Source organism: Diadema antillarum, unplaced genomic scaffold (genome assembly GCF_040938485.1).
Source record: "Diadema antillarum isolate AM-2024a unplaced genomic scaffold, OU_Dant_1.0 seq00001217_RagTag, whole genome shotgun sequence".
Lineage (NCBI taxonomy): Eukaryota > Metazoa > Echinodermata > Echinoidea > Diadematoida > Diadematidae > Diadema > Diadema antillarum.
Genome location: NW_027272009.1, coordinates 176,597 through 193,951, shown reverse-complemented (window position 1 = coordinate 193,951; position 17,355 = coordinate 176,597).

Below are 17,355 nucleotides of genomic sequence, written 5' to 3'. Positions count from 1 at the left end.
GATAGATCTAGCTCCAGGCCGCCAAAAATAGATGATGGGAAACAACTTTTTAAGAAAAGATATGTTTTGGTGGTCCGATGTCGAGAAACCCAAAATTTGTGTGTATTTATAATATTGCTGTTATGTGTGTTTTTCTCATGCAGAAAAGGAGAATGACTCGCGGCTCAGCACTTGATAACTGCGCGTTTAATTTCATTTATTTGCCTCGCAACCAGGGTTGCAAGATTGAAGCTATACAGTCTTTACGGTCGAACTCATTGTCTATTTTACGGTCAAATTAGGCCAAACTTTTTTTTTTCTGCCAAATTTAACAACTAAATTCTACCTATTCAATTATATATTCGTACCATACGTTAAACATAATCATTTAATAAATGTATAGTGCCATGGAAATAATGCATGTGCCTTAATTCAATATTAAATATTGAATTTTTACACATTGGAAACTTATGTAACATTAAAGCCATTTCCTGTACTTGATACATTTTCACATAAATACCAGGGTTTTATAGTCATTTCATGTTTGATTAGATAATTTCATTAATAAGTTTTATCTTCTTTTTTTTAACGTTTTAACCATAGTAATACGTGGAATTTGAAGCACTTTATTACACTTGCAAACTTTCTAATTTATTGAAACATTTCAATGTTTTGTCAAACAAATGTATCTTTTTAAATGATTTATCATTTATTTTTCGGGCCACCACCACCACCGCCACCACAAAAATAAAAAACAAAAACAAAACAAAAATTGGTGTTGCGCTTTGATTTACAAAATATTTCATATACAAGTAGATAACTAAATGATGTATTAAATATATATATATATATATATATATATATATATATATATACAGTGTATTTCATTGCGAATTACAAGCCGGTACATGAATATGATGATCGCGCATGTAGTATTGTAAGTCTATCGTCTGTACTTTAAATATCAATTTGGGTAACATATACAGGGAGGAAGAAAAATGAACTGTATGATTACAGAGTGTAGGGAAGTCTCGAGCGGAATTAAGAACAAGACCCACGTGCCCCTGAGACCTTCTTACATAAACCAGATATGGCAAAAGCACCAACGAAATTAATTATGGGCACGTTTGAATTATGGAGAACGCCTGCACGCGTGAGTGTTGGAACTCCCCAGAGGCATAGCCAGTGAGCTTCTCAATGTTTAGAAGAAGACGTTCGCAATAATTGTGTGCATCAGTGTGTGTCTATTATCCTCCCTGTCATTCGGAAGACAATATTCCCTGCCCATAGTTCACAGTCTCTAACGACTCGTGATTAAAAAACAAAGGGCACCCGATATTCAGTGCTCTTGTATTTTTCATCTTTGAAGCAAAACATGACCAACTGGGTTTAACCGACAGGGTTACGGGCCCGGGTTACGGGGTGACGAGAGTCAACCTGAAAAAAAAAAAAGAAAAAGAGATCAACTTAATTCCAGTTAAGTTTTTGCGCATATCTCAAGGCATTATCAAGGACTGAGTGCGTTTAGATGACAGTCATGTCTACGGTTCCTCCTGTGTGATCTAAGAATCTTATGAATACTGCGATGGAGTGGATAAGATTTCTGTGTCTAAAACGCGAGATCCGGAGTTCGAGTCCTGTCCGCGGTACACGTTCCTTCATGGTTGTGAACAAGGTGTTGACCGGGGTCATATCCCACGAGACAACGACCCACGAGTCATACGACCCTCGAATTAAAAATTGGATAAAGGTTCATGAGTCATACAGCCCATGAGTTCAGTACTAGGCAAATAAGGCCCATAAGTCCGACACTAGGCAAACAAGTTCCACGAGTTTGACATTAAGCAAAAGTAAAAGACCCACGAGATCGAAACTATAGGTAAAATTGACACGCAAGTTCGACGTTACATCATGGGGCTTAGTGTGTCGGTCTCTTGGGTCTTGTTTGCTTAGTGTTGGTCTCGTGGGCCTAGGTTGCTTAGTGTCGAACTTTTGGGCCTTGTTTGCCTAGTGTGGGACTCATATCCATGGGCCTTATTTGCTTAGTGTCGAACTTATGGGCTGTATGATTCGTGGGTGTCGAACTCATGACGTACATCCGTTTTACCTACGGTGTCCTACTGACATTGGCATCTGGCCATAATGGATTCATGATAATGAATGAGCTTTTGGAAGAGCGCGCCACTCACACCATGGTTAATGGCCTCCTATTCTGGTCTCATTTTTTTTTTCTGGAATTGCCCACATCTTCATAGCACTTGAGGATGCTGACACTCGAGCGATGCTGCCCCTCATAAAGACAACAACTGTACTGTTCGTGTTTACTTATAAAGTAGCCATGTACTATTATTTCAACGTTAATATTCACATGTATACCGATGATTTGATCCAATGCTGTGCAGTCACAGGTGATTTCCATGTTTGCAACAAACGGAAAAAAACATTAAACTCGATTCTTGCATGAGTCAATATTCTAGAAAAACTGCTTTTCTAAGGGGGAGTTGCAAGAATGTCAAGTTTTAATCAATTGCAACTTTCTTGCAACACCCCCTAAAAGTTACTTCTGACGAAATGTTATTTGCATTTAACATGAAATCTACTGCAGGTAAGACTTAACACGCATTGCTTATCGCTTCTGTGCCTTTTCTTGTATATGTTTTGTGGATTATTTCCTGTTAATGATATCTGGTGGCCTACTGATAGGTCCTACAAAAAACTTAAAAAGACGATTCATGAATGTGCTACAAAAAGCACAGGGCATTTTGAACTAGGCCTATGTCCCACCACAAAATAACAATACAAGATAGAGCAGAAACAGCAAGGAAAACTTAGTTTTAACTCCGTTTTAGAAACCATGGTTGCCTAGAACATATTCTTATAAAACAACAACAACAAACCAATATCCGCGGACTCCCCTGACCCCCCCCCCCCCCACACACACACACACAGAGAGAGCTAATATCGTGCACATCTTGTTTATCACTTCTCATAACTAGCTCTGGTAGCTCACCACCACTCAAGTCAACAGACATTATCGGAACAACGCATATAGCTTCGGAGCAGTGGGAGCCAATGTATTTTCATTTCGAAAGTTCGGAAATTTTCGATGAGCGAGGTAACATCAAACAACCAAATTTAGTATGATGGCTAAAGTAGTGCACGGCATAGTCTCCCGCCATGCACAATATACCCGCAGGGCAATTGCTGGATATTGTACCTGCTGAAAATTGCAGAAATGGTCAGTTCCCAGCCTGGATGTATCCTTTGTGAGATTTCCTTCCCGTTTTCATGAAAGTATCGTGGCCTGCACGGCACAAGGGCCCTAGTGTGAAATTTCGACCAAAATTGACAAATTCGACAGTTTTAAAAACTTACGTACATTACATGATCTAGAACATTCATTTTTGGGGGGTTGGCTCATGGCGGGAAGAAAGTTAGTCAAGGGGGATGATGATGATGATGATGATGATGATGATGATGATGATGACGACGACGACGACGATGACGACGATGACGACGACGATGATTACGATGACGATGATGATGATGTGACGATGATGAGGAGGAGGAGAAAAAGAATGGTAAGAATGAAAAAAGAAGAAGTAGAAGTAGTAATACATGTTAAAGCAGTAGTAGTCGTAGAGGTACTCGTAGTATGTGATAGTAGTAGTAGTAGTAGTAGTAGTAGTAGTAGTAGTAGTAGTAATAGTAATACATAGTAGTCGTATTAGTTGTCGTAGTGTAGTAATAGTTGGAGTATTATTGTAGTAGTAGTATAGGAAACCAAGGAGTAAAAAGAAGAGTTCGAGTGAAAATAAAGAACGAAAACGAGAAAGTCATGAGAAATGAAGAAACGGGAAAAAAAGAAAGATAGAAAATGGGAAGGATGAGGACAAAGAAGAAGTGATGGAGAAAATGAGATGAAGTAGAGAGGAAGAAAAAGGCAAATCTTTGGAAATAAGCACGGAATATGTGGTAGAAAGAAGAAGAAAAGATACAGGTATCTACGGAGAAATCGTCTTGAATGCATCGTCTGTTAAACACACTCCTCTGAACAATGGAGAGGTGTAAAATTTCAGCCGATGCGAGTAAGGTTAGGCTCTCCGCACTGGCGCGAAAAACTCAAATCAATGACAATTTACTCATCAGCTAACTTAAGAAAACCATGGCTCCCTTCTTTCTCTCTCTCTCTCTCTCTCTCTCTCTCTCTCTCTCTTTCCTCGATATAACCCTGGGATTTTTCCTGTTACTCTCTATTCTGGATCATATTGTATTGTGTAAGGCATTAACCCCCCCCCCCCCCCCCCCCAAGAAAAAAAAAAACCAACAACAACAAACAAACAAACAAACAAACAAACAAACAAACCAAACCAAAAAACAAAACAAAACAAAACAAAACAAAACAACTCAGGACAGTACTGATTTTTACCCGTGGGCTATACGCATTCATCTTTTCCCTCTGTCTCCTTCTTTCTTCCTCTCCATATTTTGTCTTTTTCCTTTTCTTCTTCTTTTTTTTTTATTCGACATGGTGTCAAATTTCAAGTCCGTGCGCAAACTCCGTCCTCAGTGCTACAGCCACACATGATATAATCCGTGTTCTTTCCCTTTTTAACCACGAGGTTTGATTATGTGCCGCAAATGCCGAATTAGTTGTGGTCTCGCTTTAAAAAAAGAAATACAACTGCACAAGAAACATAAAAGGGAGTGCAGGTTTTCAGTGCGATGAGAACCGAAAGGGCGTTGATCTCGTAGAGTCAGAGCGGGTTGCGTAGAGTCTACACGGAACGTCAACCTTTTTATTACAGAGCTACCAAGTCTCACGCATTTTGCGTGACACTCAAGCATTTAGGGGCCATCTCACGATCTCACGCATGGCACCCATTTTTCTCACGCATCGGGCCAACTCTGCAACTTGGGCCTATAATAATGACCATAGATTAAAGTGATAGTTGCAAAGGAAGGTATATTTCCCTTTTGTCTTTCAAAATAAGTACAAAATAGTCTGTTTTTAAAGGACAAGTTCACCTTCATAAACATAAGGATTGAGAAAATGCAACAATATTAGTAGAACATATCAGTGAAAGTTTGAGGAAAATTGGACAATCGATGCAAAAGTTATGAATTTTTTAAATTTTTGTGTTGGAACCGCTGGATGAGGAGACTACTACAGCTTGTGAGTCATATGCGTACAACAGTATAAAGAAAATGTAAAAGAAAATTCAACATATTTTCACTCCCGATAGTGTAATAAAATCCCGATAGTGTAATAAAGCGGGAATTTCAGTGCGGCTGCACGTTGTTGGGGGAGAGGTAAGGATGATGGGGTTTCTTGGCGCGAAGGTAGAGGAATTGTCTGGGTCGGGAGAATGAAATTCCGCTGATACTCTGGAGACTGTGTTTGGGCAACCGGTTTACGTGTGTGCAATGTATGTATCAAGTGGTGATCTTGTATCCCCCCCCCCCCCCCTCCCTGTCCTTTATGGATCACACACAGAATGGTGAAATTGCTCGGTTTTTTTTTTTCAAACGCATTTATGTCCCAACCCCAAATCCTGACACCATTATTCAACTGATTATTATTTTGAAGTCATTCAACCTTAATAACATGTCCTACAGTTGAATAATAGAAAGACAGATTATTTGTTATACATGTTATAGTTGTGTACACAGTCGGTAGGAAGCTGTGGGATGATGACATTGTCGGTTCAATCGTTTGTGTGTTCATGCCGGCTGCAGATGTTGGTGAGGCTTCGTGATTTGGTGGGTTTCCATTGTTTCCTTCTTTTTTTCTCTCTTGTCGGGCTGGTTTGTGGCTGCGCTGAAATACCTGTAGAACAAAAGTAATGTTCTAGGATAGTGTTTGAACAGTTTTTTTCTTTCTTTTCATTTTTTGGCAATGGTGGTTAATGTATCGACATATTGTCTGTTGAGAATGATAAGGGCGTTAAGTTGTCACTTAACCCAGTTAGGTAGATATAGTTATACGTCGGCTTTCATATTGTTTCTCAAGTTTTCAGTGACGTTTTTTTTTTGTTTGTTTGTTTGTTTTTTGTTTTTTGCTCGGTAGAGAATGGGGTATGACAGGTTTGGTCGCAGCCGCCGAAGAAATGACTTTCGTTGTGTATTTTTCTCTCAATACCGGTTCTTGAAATTATTTTGGTGTGTGAAAACCGAAGTTTGTATATAGGTATTGTGAATCGTTGATTCTGGTGCGTGAAAACCGAAAATTGTATAAAAAGGTATGTTAAACATTGATTTTATTTTAGGTTTCTGATTGGTATATAGTATTAACATCAAGGTTATTTATTTGTAAGTACAGTAAGATGAATGCAATATAGATGAATGTGTTGTATGGTTCTGTAGTTTTTTGTTTGTTGTATTTTGAGGGGGATATTTGTTCCAAGATGACGAAATAGTTTTAACAGGATATGTTTTTTGGTATATTTATTTACAAGGAAATGTATTAGTACTAGACTGATATAAGTGTTAATGATAATTGGAGATTTTTAATGTGATGTAAAAGCGGGAAAGCGGGGGCAATGGCAGAGCCTGTATGTACTGTCTTGTTTTTTGTTTTTGTTTTGTTTGTCTCCGTTGTTGCTAATGCTTGTGCGAGGTGTGTAGTAGCATTAGTAGCAGTAGTTTTATTAGTAGTTGTAGAAGTAGAAGTAGTAGTAAGACTGTGTATTGGTACAGCCTTTCAAGCAGAGAGGCACATTTTGTTCTATGTATGTTGTTTGTTGGAAAAAGCTCACTGGGTATATTAGAATTCTTTTGTAAATATGAATAAGATTGATATTATTTCGATGAATTGTCGTGGTTTGGGCAATCGGAAAAAAAGGAACGAGGTTTTTGATTTTTTGAAAGTGAGTAAATTTCATATATGTTGTTTACAGGATACTCATTTCAATGCCTTAGAAGAAGAAAATTTAAGAAGAGAGTGGGGCAGTGATTGTTTTTTTAGTTTTGGCACATCAAATTCAAGGGGCGTAGCGATATTATTTCGTGAAGATATCACTATAGATATAAAAGGATATGAAACAGATGATAAAGGTAATTGGTTGATTTTAGATATGAAGTTATGTGAAAATTCATTTTCTTTGGTTAATATTTATGGGCCAAATACAGACTCCCCGGGGTTTTATGAAAATATTCAGAAGCTTATACTTAAAAGAGAAAATTCGTTAGTTATACTTTGTGGAGATTGGAATTTGGTACAAAATTTTGATTTGGACACATATAATTATGTACGGTTAAATAACCCTAGAGCAAAGAAGAAAGTGGATGAAATGAAATGTGATTTGGAGTTGGTAGATCCGTGGAGAATACAACATTCTACAGAGAAACAGTTTACATGGCGTCAAAATAATCCTTTGAAATTAGCTAGATTAGATTTTTATTTGATATCTAAGAAAGCATTAACATTGGTTGATAAGGTAGATATAATGTCAGGTTTTAGGACGGATCATTCTTTGATTACATTAAGTTTGAATTTAGGATATTGTAGGGGGCCGAGTTATTGGAAATTTAATAATACATTATTGAAAGATGATGTGTATATTGAAAAGATAAAAGAATTGATTACACAAACAGTTAAATTTTATGCGATAAATGATATTTCTTATGATTGTAGAGATTGTCAATTTGTTATTAATGATCAATTATTTTTTGATACATTATTAATGTTGATAAGAGGTGAAACAATAAGTTATATGAGTTATAAGAAAAAATTGGAAAAGAATAAGGAAAAGCAATTAGAAAAAGATATAATTGAGTTGGAAGGATTGTTGTTAATACAACAAGATGAAGAATTTATTTTAGAGGAATTAAAAGAAAAGAGAGAATGTTTGGATAAAATTAGACAGGAAAAAGTGAATAGTATATGTTTTAGATCGAAAATTAAATGGATGGAATTTGGTGAAAAGCCTTCAACATATTTTTTGAATTTGGAAAAGAGTAATGTTATAGATAAGCAAATTTTACAATTGGTGGATAAAAATGGAAAGATATTAAATCAGCAACAGGAAATATTAGAGGAAGTAGCAAATTTTTATAGTTTATTATACAAGAAGCAAAATGTTGAAGATATGGATTTACAAGAAATTTTAGAAGGTCAAGATATTCCAAGGTTAAACGAAGCACTTAGATTGTCTTTAGAAGGCCCTTTGCAAATAGAAGAATTGGATCAAATGTTGAAAAATATGAAAAATAATAAGTCACCTGGAATGGATGGATTTACTGTAGAATTTTTTAGAGTATTTTGGGAAGATTTGAGGTTTTTAGTGTTGAGATCATTGAATCATGCATATACAGAGGAAAATATGTCCTTTTCTCAAAAATTGGGTGTTTTAACTTTGATTCCTAAAGAAGATAAAGATAAGTATTATTTGAAAAATTGGCGACCAATTTCTTTGTTGAATGTAGTTTATAAATTAGCATCGGGATGTATTGCGAATCGAATTAAGAAGGTTTTGTCTTTTGTGATAAGTGAAAACCAGAAAGGGTTTTTATCAGGTAGATTTATTGGAGAGAATATTCGCCGTTTATATGATTTGATTTTGTATACAGATGTCAAAGATATTCCAGCATTATTATTATTGATTGATTTTGAAAAAGCTTTCGATTCAATCTCTCATGAGTTTATAACAAAAGTGATGTCATTTTTTAATTTCGGTCCCTCAATAATTTCTTGGATAAATATTTTATATGCTGATGCTTTTTCGTCTGCTCAGATTAATGGTTTTTTTACTGAGAGATTTAAGATAGAAAGAGGTTGCAGGCAAGGCGACCCTCTTTCTCCATATATATTTTTGTTGTGCAGTGAAATATTAAATTTGATGATTTCTGGACCTAATTCATTTGAAGGGATAAAAATAGATAATATGTTTCATAGAATAGTTCAATATGCGGATGATACACTGTTGACATTAAATGGTACAGAGAAGGATTTATTTATAGCAATGAATATTGTAGATAGATTTGCAAATATATCTGGTTTAAAAATCAATGAAAATAAAACAAAAGTAATATGGATAGGGAAATGTAAGAATAAAGAAGATAGAATGTTGCCTGAAAGGAATTTTCATTGGGTGTATGAAGGAGGTTTTAAGTATCTGGGTATAATTTTTTTTGTTGATTTAGAGAGAACTGTTCAGTATAATTATTATGACAAAATGGAAGTGATTAGGAAACAAATGAACTTTTGGCGTAAACGCTCTTTAACAGTGCTTGGTAGAATTGTAGTTATTAAGTCACTGTTGTTATCAAAATTGAATTATTTGTTTTTGTCTTTGCCAAGTCCTAAAGGTAATTTTTTGAATGAGATAAATGATATGTTTTATAGTTTTATATGGGAAAGGAAACCGGATAAAATGAACAGAATTCAAATGTCTCAGACATACGCACAAGGTGGAGTGAAAATGATAAATATTTACACACAGGTTACAGCACTGAAAATATCATGGATTAGGCGATTGTTATTTACAACGGATAAATGGTCAGAAAAATTATTGAGTATATTTTTGCCCCGTACCCATCAATTAGACATGAGTCTCGGAAATGATTTTTTCTTTGAACAAGCCTCACATACGTGTAATCCCTTTTGGAAAGAAGTATTCACAGCTTACGGCGAATTACTTTCGGTTTATTGTAATAATTTTCAGTGTCAACCTTTGTGGAAAAATAATAAGATTACTATAGGAAATGCGTCGGTTTTTAAACGGAAGTGGTATCAAAATGGAATTCGTTTTGTTAATGATTTGTTAGATGAAGAAGGAAATGTATTATCATTTACTGCCTTTAAGAGGAAATATGATGTTGACGTTAATTTTTTAGATTATTTTGGAATATGTCATGCGGTTAAAAAAGCAGGTTGTGATAGAAGTATGAATAATATGGAAAAGTTTGGTCAACCAATTATACCTGATATTTTACAATTGGTTATAAAACATTCTAAAGGATGTTCACATATTTATGCTGTTTTGTTAAAGAATAGAAATAATGTATATATATCAATGTAAAGGATTTTTAAGATGGCGACAATTGATACAACTTGAAGAAAAGAAATGGCGATCTTTTTCGTTGGCCCCGTTTAAGAGCACGGAAGATGTTAGTTTACGATGGTTTCAGTTTAAAATAGTTAATAGAATTTTATATACAAATAAGATGTTGAATAGAATTGGATTGGTTGAAAGAAGTGAATGTTCATTCTGTAATGTGAATGTTGAGACTTTAATACATTTTTTTAGTGAGTGTCAATATGTTGATAGATTGTGGGTTGAAGTAAGAGAATGGATTAATATTAACACGGGGTTAGAAATAACATTTACGACGGAAAATAAATTATTTGGTTTTGGGGGTATTAACAATTCGGCATTGAATTGTATTACCATGCTTGTGAGATATGAAATTTATGTTTGTAAAATAAGAAAAATAATACCTCGTTTTGATTTATGTAAATATAGTATAAGGGAATATTATGATAGAGAGAAATTTATCGCAAGAAATAATCATAAGTTGCAAGTGTTTCAGAAAAAATGGTGTCTTTTTAGACACCTTTTTTCTTGATGTATATTGTATTGAATTCGAAAAAAAAAAGCATGATGTTATTTGAAATATGTTGTAATATGTGTATAGATGAAAGAGAATAATAAATATCCCAGTGAGGGGAAAAAAAAAATGAAATTTATGTTTGTAAAATAAGAAAAATAATACCTCGTTTTGATTTATGTAAATATATTATAAGGGAATATCATGATAAAGAGAAATTCATCGCAAGAAATAATCATAAGTTGCAAGTGTTTCAGAAAAAAATGGTGTCTTTTTAGACACCTTTTTTCTTGATGTATATTGTATTGAATGCGAAAAAAGTATGATGTTATTTGAAATATGTTGTAATATGTGTATAGATGAAAGAGAATAATAAATATCCCAGTGAGGGGAAAAAAAACCAAAAAAAAAAAAAATATTTTCACTCTTTTCGCATAATAAAAGAGCACTTGACTTGCCTCTTTCTAAAGGCAGGGGGAATAATATTACCCATAACATTTGTCGGTAACGAGTCAGGGCAATGTATACTTTTTTCAACAGATGGAATTTTGTGAAATTCTCTTTATATTTTCCTTATATTGTTGTACGCATGTGACATCTAAGTTATTCATACACTGCAGTGGTCTTCTCATCCAGCGGGTACTGCACAAAAACTTCAAAAATTCATAACTTTTGAACGGATTGTCTGATTTTCCTCAAACTTTCAATGATGTGTTCTACTAATATTGCTACATTCTCTCAATCCTTATGTTTATGAAGGTGAACTTGTCCTTTAAGGCAACCTCAAGTTTTCAGCTTACACCTCCCACACATATTCCTCATTTCTCCGAGTCAGTTCTTCCCATTGGGTCCATCCGTCCTTTCTTTTTATCACTCACTCACTCGATTAACTCGTCCAATACTCCTGGTTTCTCTCTGCCCTTTTCTCACTGTGCCTTTCCATCCATCCCCTCCAAGTTTCCTCGCTCACACAATAAAGAAGCCCCGTCTTTCTGATCATAATATTGAGAGCTAACATGCCTTTTTTTTGTACTGACCATCAAGAGGAGAAATCAGTCACAGCCAGATGTGAGAGATCTGCTAATCTGCAGCACTTTGCATGGCCCGACAGTTTTGCAAATGTTCACAGTAGTAAAAATCTTAAATGATATCCATTGTATTTTTGTTTTGTTTTGTTTTTTGTTTTGTTTTGTTTTGTTTTTGCTTTTTTTTTTTGGGGGGGGGGGGATGACCCTACGATACATTGCAAAACCCGTCACCCACTTTTGATGCATTAGTTGTTGCTCATCTGATAAGCATCACATAAGCTGATTCTCATTAATATATCAGTAAAACAATACAGTGAAACCTCGTGACAGTATAACGAGTTTGGTTAGCGAGATCCCTGATAAAGAGGCAATTCTCATTCCTTTTATATTCTTTGGTTTCATCCCTGATATAACGAGATAGCCAATATAATGTGGAAACTTCAGGAGTCCTGAACAGCTCGCTGATAATGAGGTTCTGCTATACACCAGCCCTTTCACCTGTTGTCTTCAATAATTGCACTCTCTACTTACTAACATATCACACCTAATACATAAACCTCTCATCTCAACACATCACAAATAAAAATAAGCCACACATGAAGGTCATTTCTACATGGCATGATACATTTTCTATTACTTCTCCTCTTTTTTTTTTTTCATCATTTCCTCGATCATGCTGTATCATGTAAACATTTGATCGGATGAAATACAAATGATGTCCAGTCTTATATAATTTCTCTTCATGTATTATATTTATGGACATTTGCAAATTCTTTAAATCCTAAAAGATCAAAGACATAAAGATCCTACAGAGATTTTTCTTTAACAAATGTTCACACTCATGTTGAGAAGAAAACAAATGCAGGATTCTTCATTTCTTTGTACATGCACATCATAAACCAGATATACACAGAGATTTGAATTATTCATGAACTCTCCTTATATGGATACACATACATATGCATGTTTTCAACAAAAGGGCAGCGTAATTTGCATCTACTCTCTCTCATACATTTCCACCATTACATTTCACCACAAGAGGGCACTATGTCACAAAAAATCCAGACCGTTACCTCCTTGCTCTTAAATGCAGGACATTCTGCATCCCACTGCAACCAATTTATCTGACCAGGAAATTGGTTAATCACTTAACATATAAATTAACAAAATTAAAACCATTTCCCGCATCATTAAGGGGAAAAGGGAAATCTAGTGTAAAATACATGTGCAATGTGTGAACTCCGTAATAATTTCCACTTCTTAGAAATGTTGGGTTTATCCTACCAGCTCATGTTTTGCCCCGAGATTTGAAATATGTTTTGCAGAAATACCATCTCTGATACATTTGAATACAAAACAAAAATGAAAATTACAGAAAGAAAATAAATCATGCTATGACCGACAGTAATAAAAAAGAAAAGAAAAGTATACTTTTTATCAAGTGCCACCTTCATAGAGAATCATGTGGGTAGATGTGAAAGATGTCTATAAACCATCGGCTTTTCACTAGCAGGGTATTAAATACAACATAATCAAGAGTAAAAACCATTTCGCTCCCTTGGCATACAGGCAAACACAAGTGAAATGTTTATGGGTCAATGCAATAAAAGACCATATTACTGTCCCAGGAGTTGGCAATGGTCAATCTATTGCCAAAAAGGAAGACCAATGAACACTATGCTTGCCTCCATGTGGTGCACCACAAACTGTTTGGCACCCTGAAGGGAAATGGACGCTGGCCGACACATTTCCTTTCTGTCCTCAGATCCGTGACCACATGAAGCGACAAATGACAGCATGCATCACCTGACAGTTTCATGAACGAAATAGATGCACTCCCTTCTATACACACAGACTACGGTAAAACAAGATATTTTCATGGCATGACATCTTCGCAAATTGCAGTGGCATTCATTGCATTTAGCAGGAGGTGTAGAGAACTTTCGCATGCATTTTAATTTTGCAAATTTGGCTCTCGCGAAATTCGCAGAATTAAGACGCACACGAACATTTCTGGTTTTACAGTAAATAGAAATAACATCCTTTGTAATCGTGATCACTTTTCAAGGCTGAATGAATAAACATTATAAACAGTGAGCTCTCATTACAAAACATTTCTAAGAGGGGAAACTCAGTCTTTCTACACATGGAGGACATAAGAGGTATCGAGACAAGCAATACCCAGATTTCACACCAACCCAAGTGCAACGCATCCCTGTCAGTAGCCCGTTCACACACAGAGATCAAACTCTTTCCAGCCATACTTTTGTGAAACCCGATCAGGGTTTGTCTTATCTACGGAGATACGAACTGATGCATAGATACACACCACTCTCCCTGATCCATCCTTCAAGCTTTTAACCTGCCCCATTTGGAGGTCACAGCTTCCTTCCATCACACCAATTTCTCTTTTGATTGTCGGCATGAAAAGCTTTACCCTATTAGTCAGAGTCCTTCCTCGCTCAGAACTCATCTCATAGATTACACTCCCAGATTGAAACAAAGGCATCATCACCTTTCATGTCTGCTAATTTTACATTTTTCTTTTTACTCACCACATAAGAGAGAAGAGTGAAATTATTCGGACTTTGCAGTTTGACAAAAAGGAGAGCAAATCATGCAAGCTGATACACATAACTGCCATCTGACTTCTCAAGCAGTTAATTGGTGTTTCTCTGTATTTGTGTATCTCTTCAATTCAGTTATTTGCTTGGAAGGACATCATCTTTCCCTGATTTGAGGACACTCACACTACATACACGGAGTATTTTTCCCCCTAAGAAATTTGAACAAAATAACAGTTGCATCGAGGAGTTACAACTCTACATATTGCAAATTAATAGTTTCTGAGACAATTAGCTTCCTTCAACCAGAATGTGGCCAACTAAACATGTGCTGGAAAAATGATCTGATGCAGTCTAATCACACACGTTTCATGTATCAAAAAAACATATTTTTGTCGACACAGAATATGTACAATCTGCATGAAATGCAGCGAGTGCATGGCACATTACTTTGTGAGTCTTTCTACCCTCTCTCTGAATAATGGCAATGCGTGAGTTAATAGGGTGTGGCCTTACTTATAAGTCTTTCACAAAATGTCATGGCAACAATGTACAGGGAAATCCTCTAATAACAAGATTGCCTGGACCACCAATTTTACCTTGCTATAGCCAGTACTTTGGCGTAAACATTCTAAAAGAAAAAAAAAAGAGAGAGACCAGTTAAATGCAGAATTCATCTCTTGAAAAGCTGCACCTCATAGTAAGAGTTTCCATGTATTTCGTTGTGATCATTGTCACTGTACTTTTTACGATCTTTCATAAAGCACTGTACCTACACAGATCATCTATCCACATGAGAGTGAATTCTGCTTGATTTCACAAGTCATGAAAATGAACATTAAGCATCTTCTGGATATCTGAATTACATAATGATATTGAGCCTATACAGTCACATGTGAGTAACCTGTGCCATTCATAATGAAAGAGTTTTACCCCCAGTAGTTGAAGAAGGGGAGGGGGCACCTTACACATGACTCTCTCTAATAGCACAAGCTGAGCTCCTCTTTTGGGAAAGCGGGCAAGCACAATATGTCTCTTACATTAAACTTCAGAATAAAGGACTATGAATATCGCTTGACACTTGATATTCCTGACACGAGAAGTTGGTACATGTCAAGAATGTTTTGAGAACGCCTAAAAAACCTTGTGCATCGGTTATCAAATATGTGCATCAAAATGTACACTCATCAGTAACAGTCAACTCTATTTGAGATTTTTTAGCTGTGTGTGTACTTACACAGAGATGAGTGATAAAGCTGTACACAATATTACCTCATCTCATGATTTTGTAAACAACATTATGACTCTGAAAAAGTATGTACACAAATCATCTTTTAATATTGCCATTTTTTCCCCAATCCCCCTTCTGTGTTTGTTTTGTTTTGTTGTTCTTTTTGTTGTTTGTTTTTTGTAAGAGGCAAAGTGGGTGGGAGGCTGGTATAACTGATTTGTCAAAGGCAAACTGAAACATGGAGTTTTATCATGGAAATCAAGGTGTTCATTTTAATAGCTGGACACAATCCCAACTTGTTATCCCAACAGAGGTGCAACTGGGCCATAAACATAAACTGTCATAAGCACCCTACATTCTTAACCCCAGGAAAAGTACCAGAAAGCTAAGGGACCTGCGAATCTGACACACCTGAGCAGCACACTTTGCATTCATAGTACTCCGACTGAGACAAACTATTTCGAAAATCTTGAAATTTGGGGATTGTTATAGGGATTCTCAAATATATCCAAGCTGGGTCAGCTGTCCCATCCCATGGTATCCCCACACTATCAGGTTTTTAAGATAAAAATAAATGAAGTTCTTGGACTCAGGAAGATAAAGAGATACTGTTAGAACCCACTTAAGAAAGACCCAGGGGGTGGGATCTAGCACAGCTTTGGGCTTCACAAACCACTGATGATTACTCATAAAGTAAGCTTATTATACTTGTTGTTACAAAGTGACATCTATCTGATGAATTTGTATCATTGTATTGACTGCCGACTGATAAATGGGTGAAGGGGGGGGGGGGGGAAATAGAATAAAGATATTTTCATTTCCTGCCACTAAGTCCACAGGTACAAATGTAGTCTGAGCTACAATATGGCTCCTACTTTTACGATATCAAATACCCCCTCGCACAAAAATGTATGGTTGTCAATTAGGTGTTTGAGAGATGGTTGTTTATGTTATCTACCAAAGAAGGCAAATGTTCCTCAGAATAAGAACATAAAAAAAATAATGAAGATGATGATAATAAAAGCAAAACAAAATCGAAGGACGAGTGGCAGCGAAATACCCATTCTTCAATTACAGAACAAAGTATTTCCTTGCTTTGGCAAGAAACAAATGTACATGTATTCCTGGATTTTCTATTTTGTTTTTCCTACTACTGTTTCACAAATACAGTGTATATCAGCTGATATGAGATATAAAGTTTCATATTGATTATTTCAATGTCACACTGCAACCATGTGATGAAACGATGTAGCTTTGCCCCTAATAGCCACAAAATTTCTGTTGAGATGCCTCCTCGCTCCCAACGAGATAGGAATAAAAATTATCGTATGTGCAATAAAGTGTCGCTGCCCAGCTTGTATGGATAATGATGACAGGGTAGAATACTACAGCATGAACAATTCACTCTTGCCATTGACATAAGACTCACATACTCACCTCTCCACGCAGATTCATTCCAAAATGAGTTTTACAACCTAGTTTCTCTCAAAAGTTTCATATCGTCTGTTGCCACTCCCTCGTCGTGCAACAGGGTCCCACTATTACACAGCACTGGCTCATACCGGCAAACCTGTCACGAAGTGCGGCAACCTACGAAGCTGCAATTCCATGCTGCCATCTGTCGATTCAGTGGATTCACAACTCGGCACCACATAGCTTCCCCCTGTGGAAAATCATTGTCTATGTAAGCCTAATCGCATGCCCACATGATAGGCCAATATAATTCAATCAAAGTATACGCTCTGGGATTACAAATATTTCATACTTGGAAGCTAAGGAGAAATCCATAATTAGAATTTATTCTCCAAATCACTCAGTATGCCAGGTTTTTGTTAAAGCTAGAAGCATACAGCACACAATACATAAGCATAATTTATTATGTGGGAACTATTTCTGGAATGATTGCCCATTGCAATCACTCTGTTTTGCATATTTCTCTACTAGCTTTCTTCAACAATACATCCACTATTGACGTACATCTCATTAAATTTACTGCAAATTA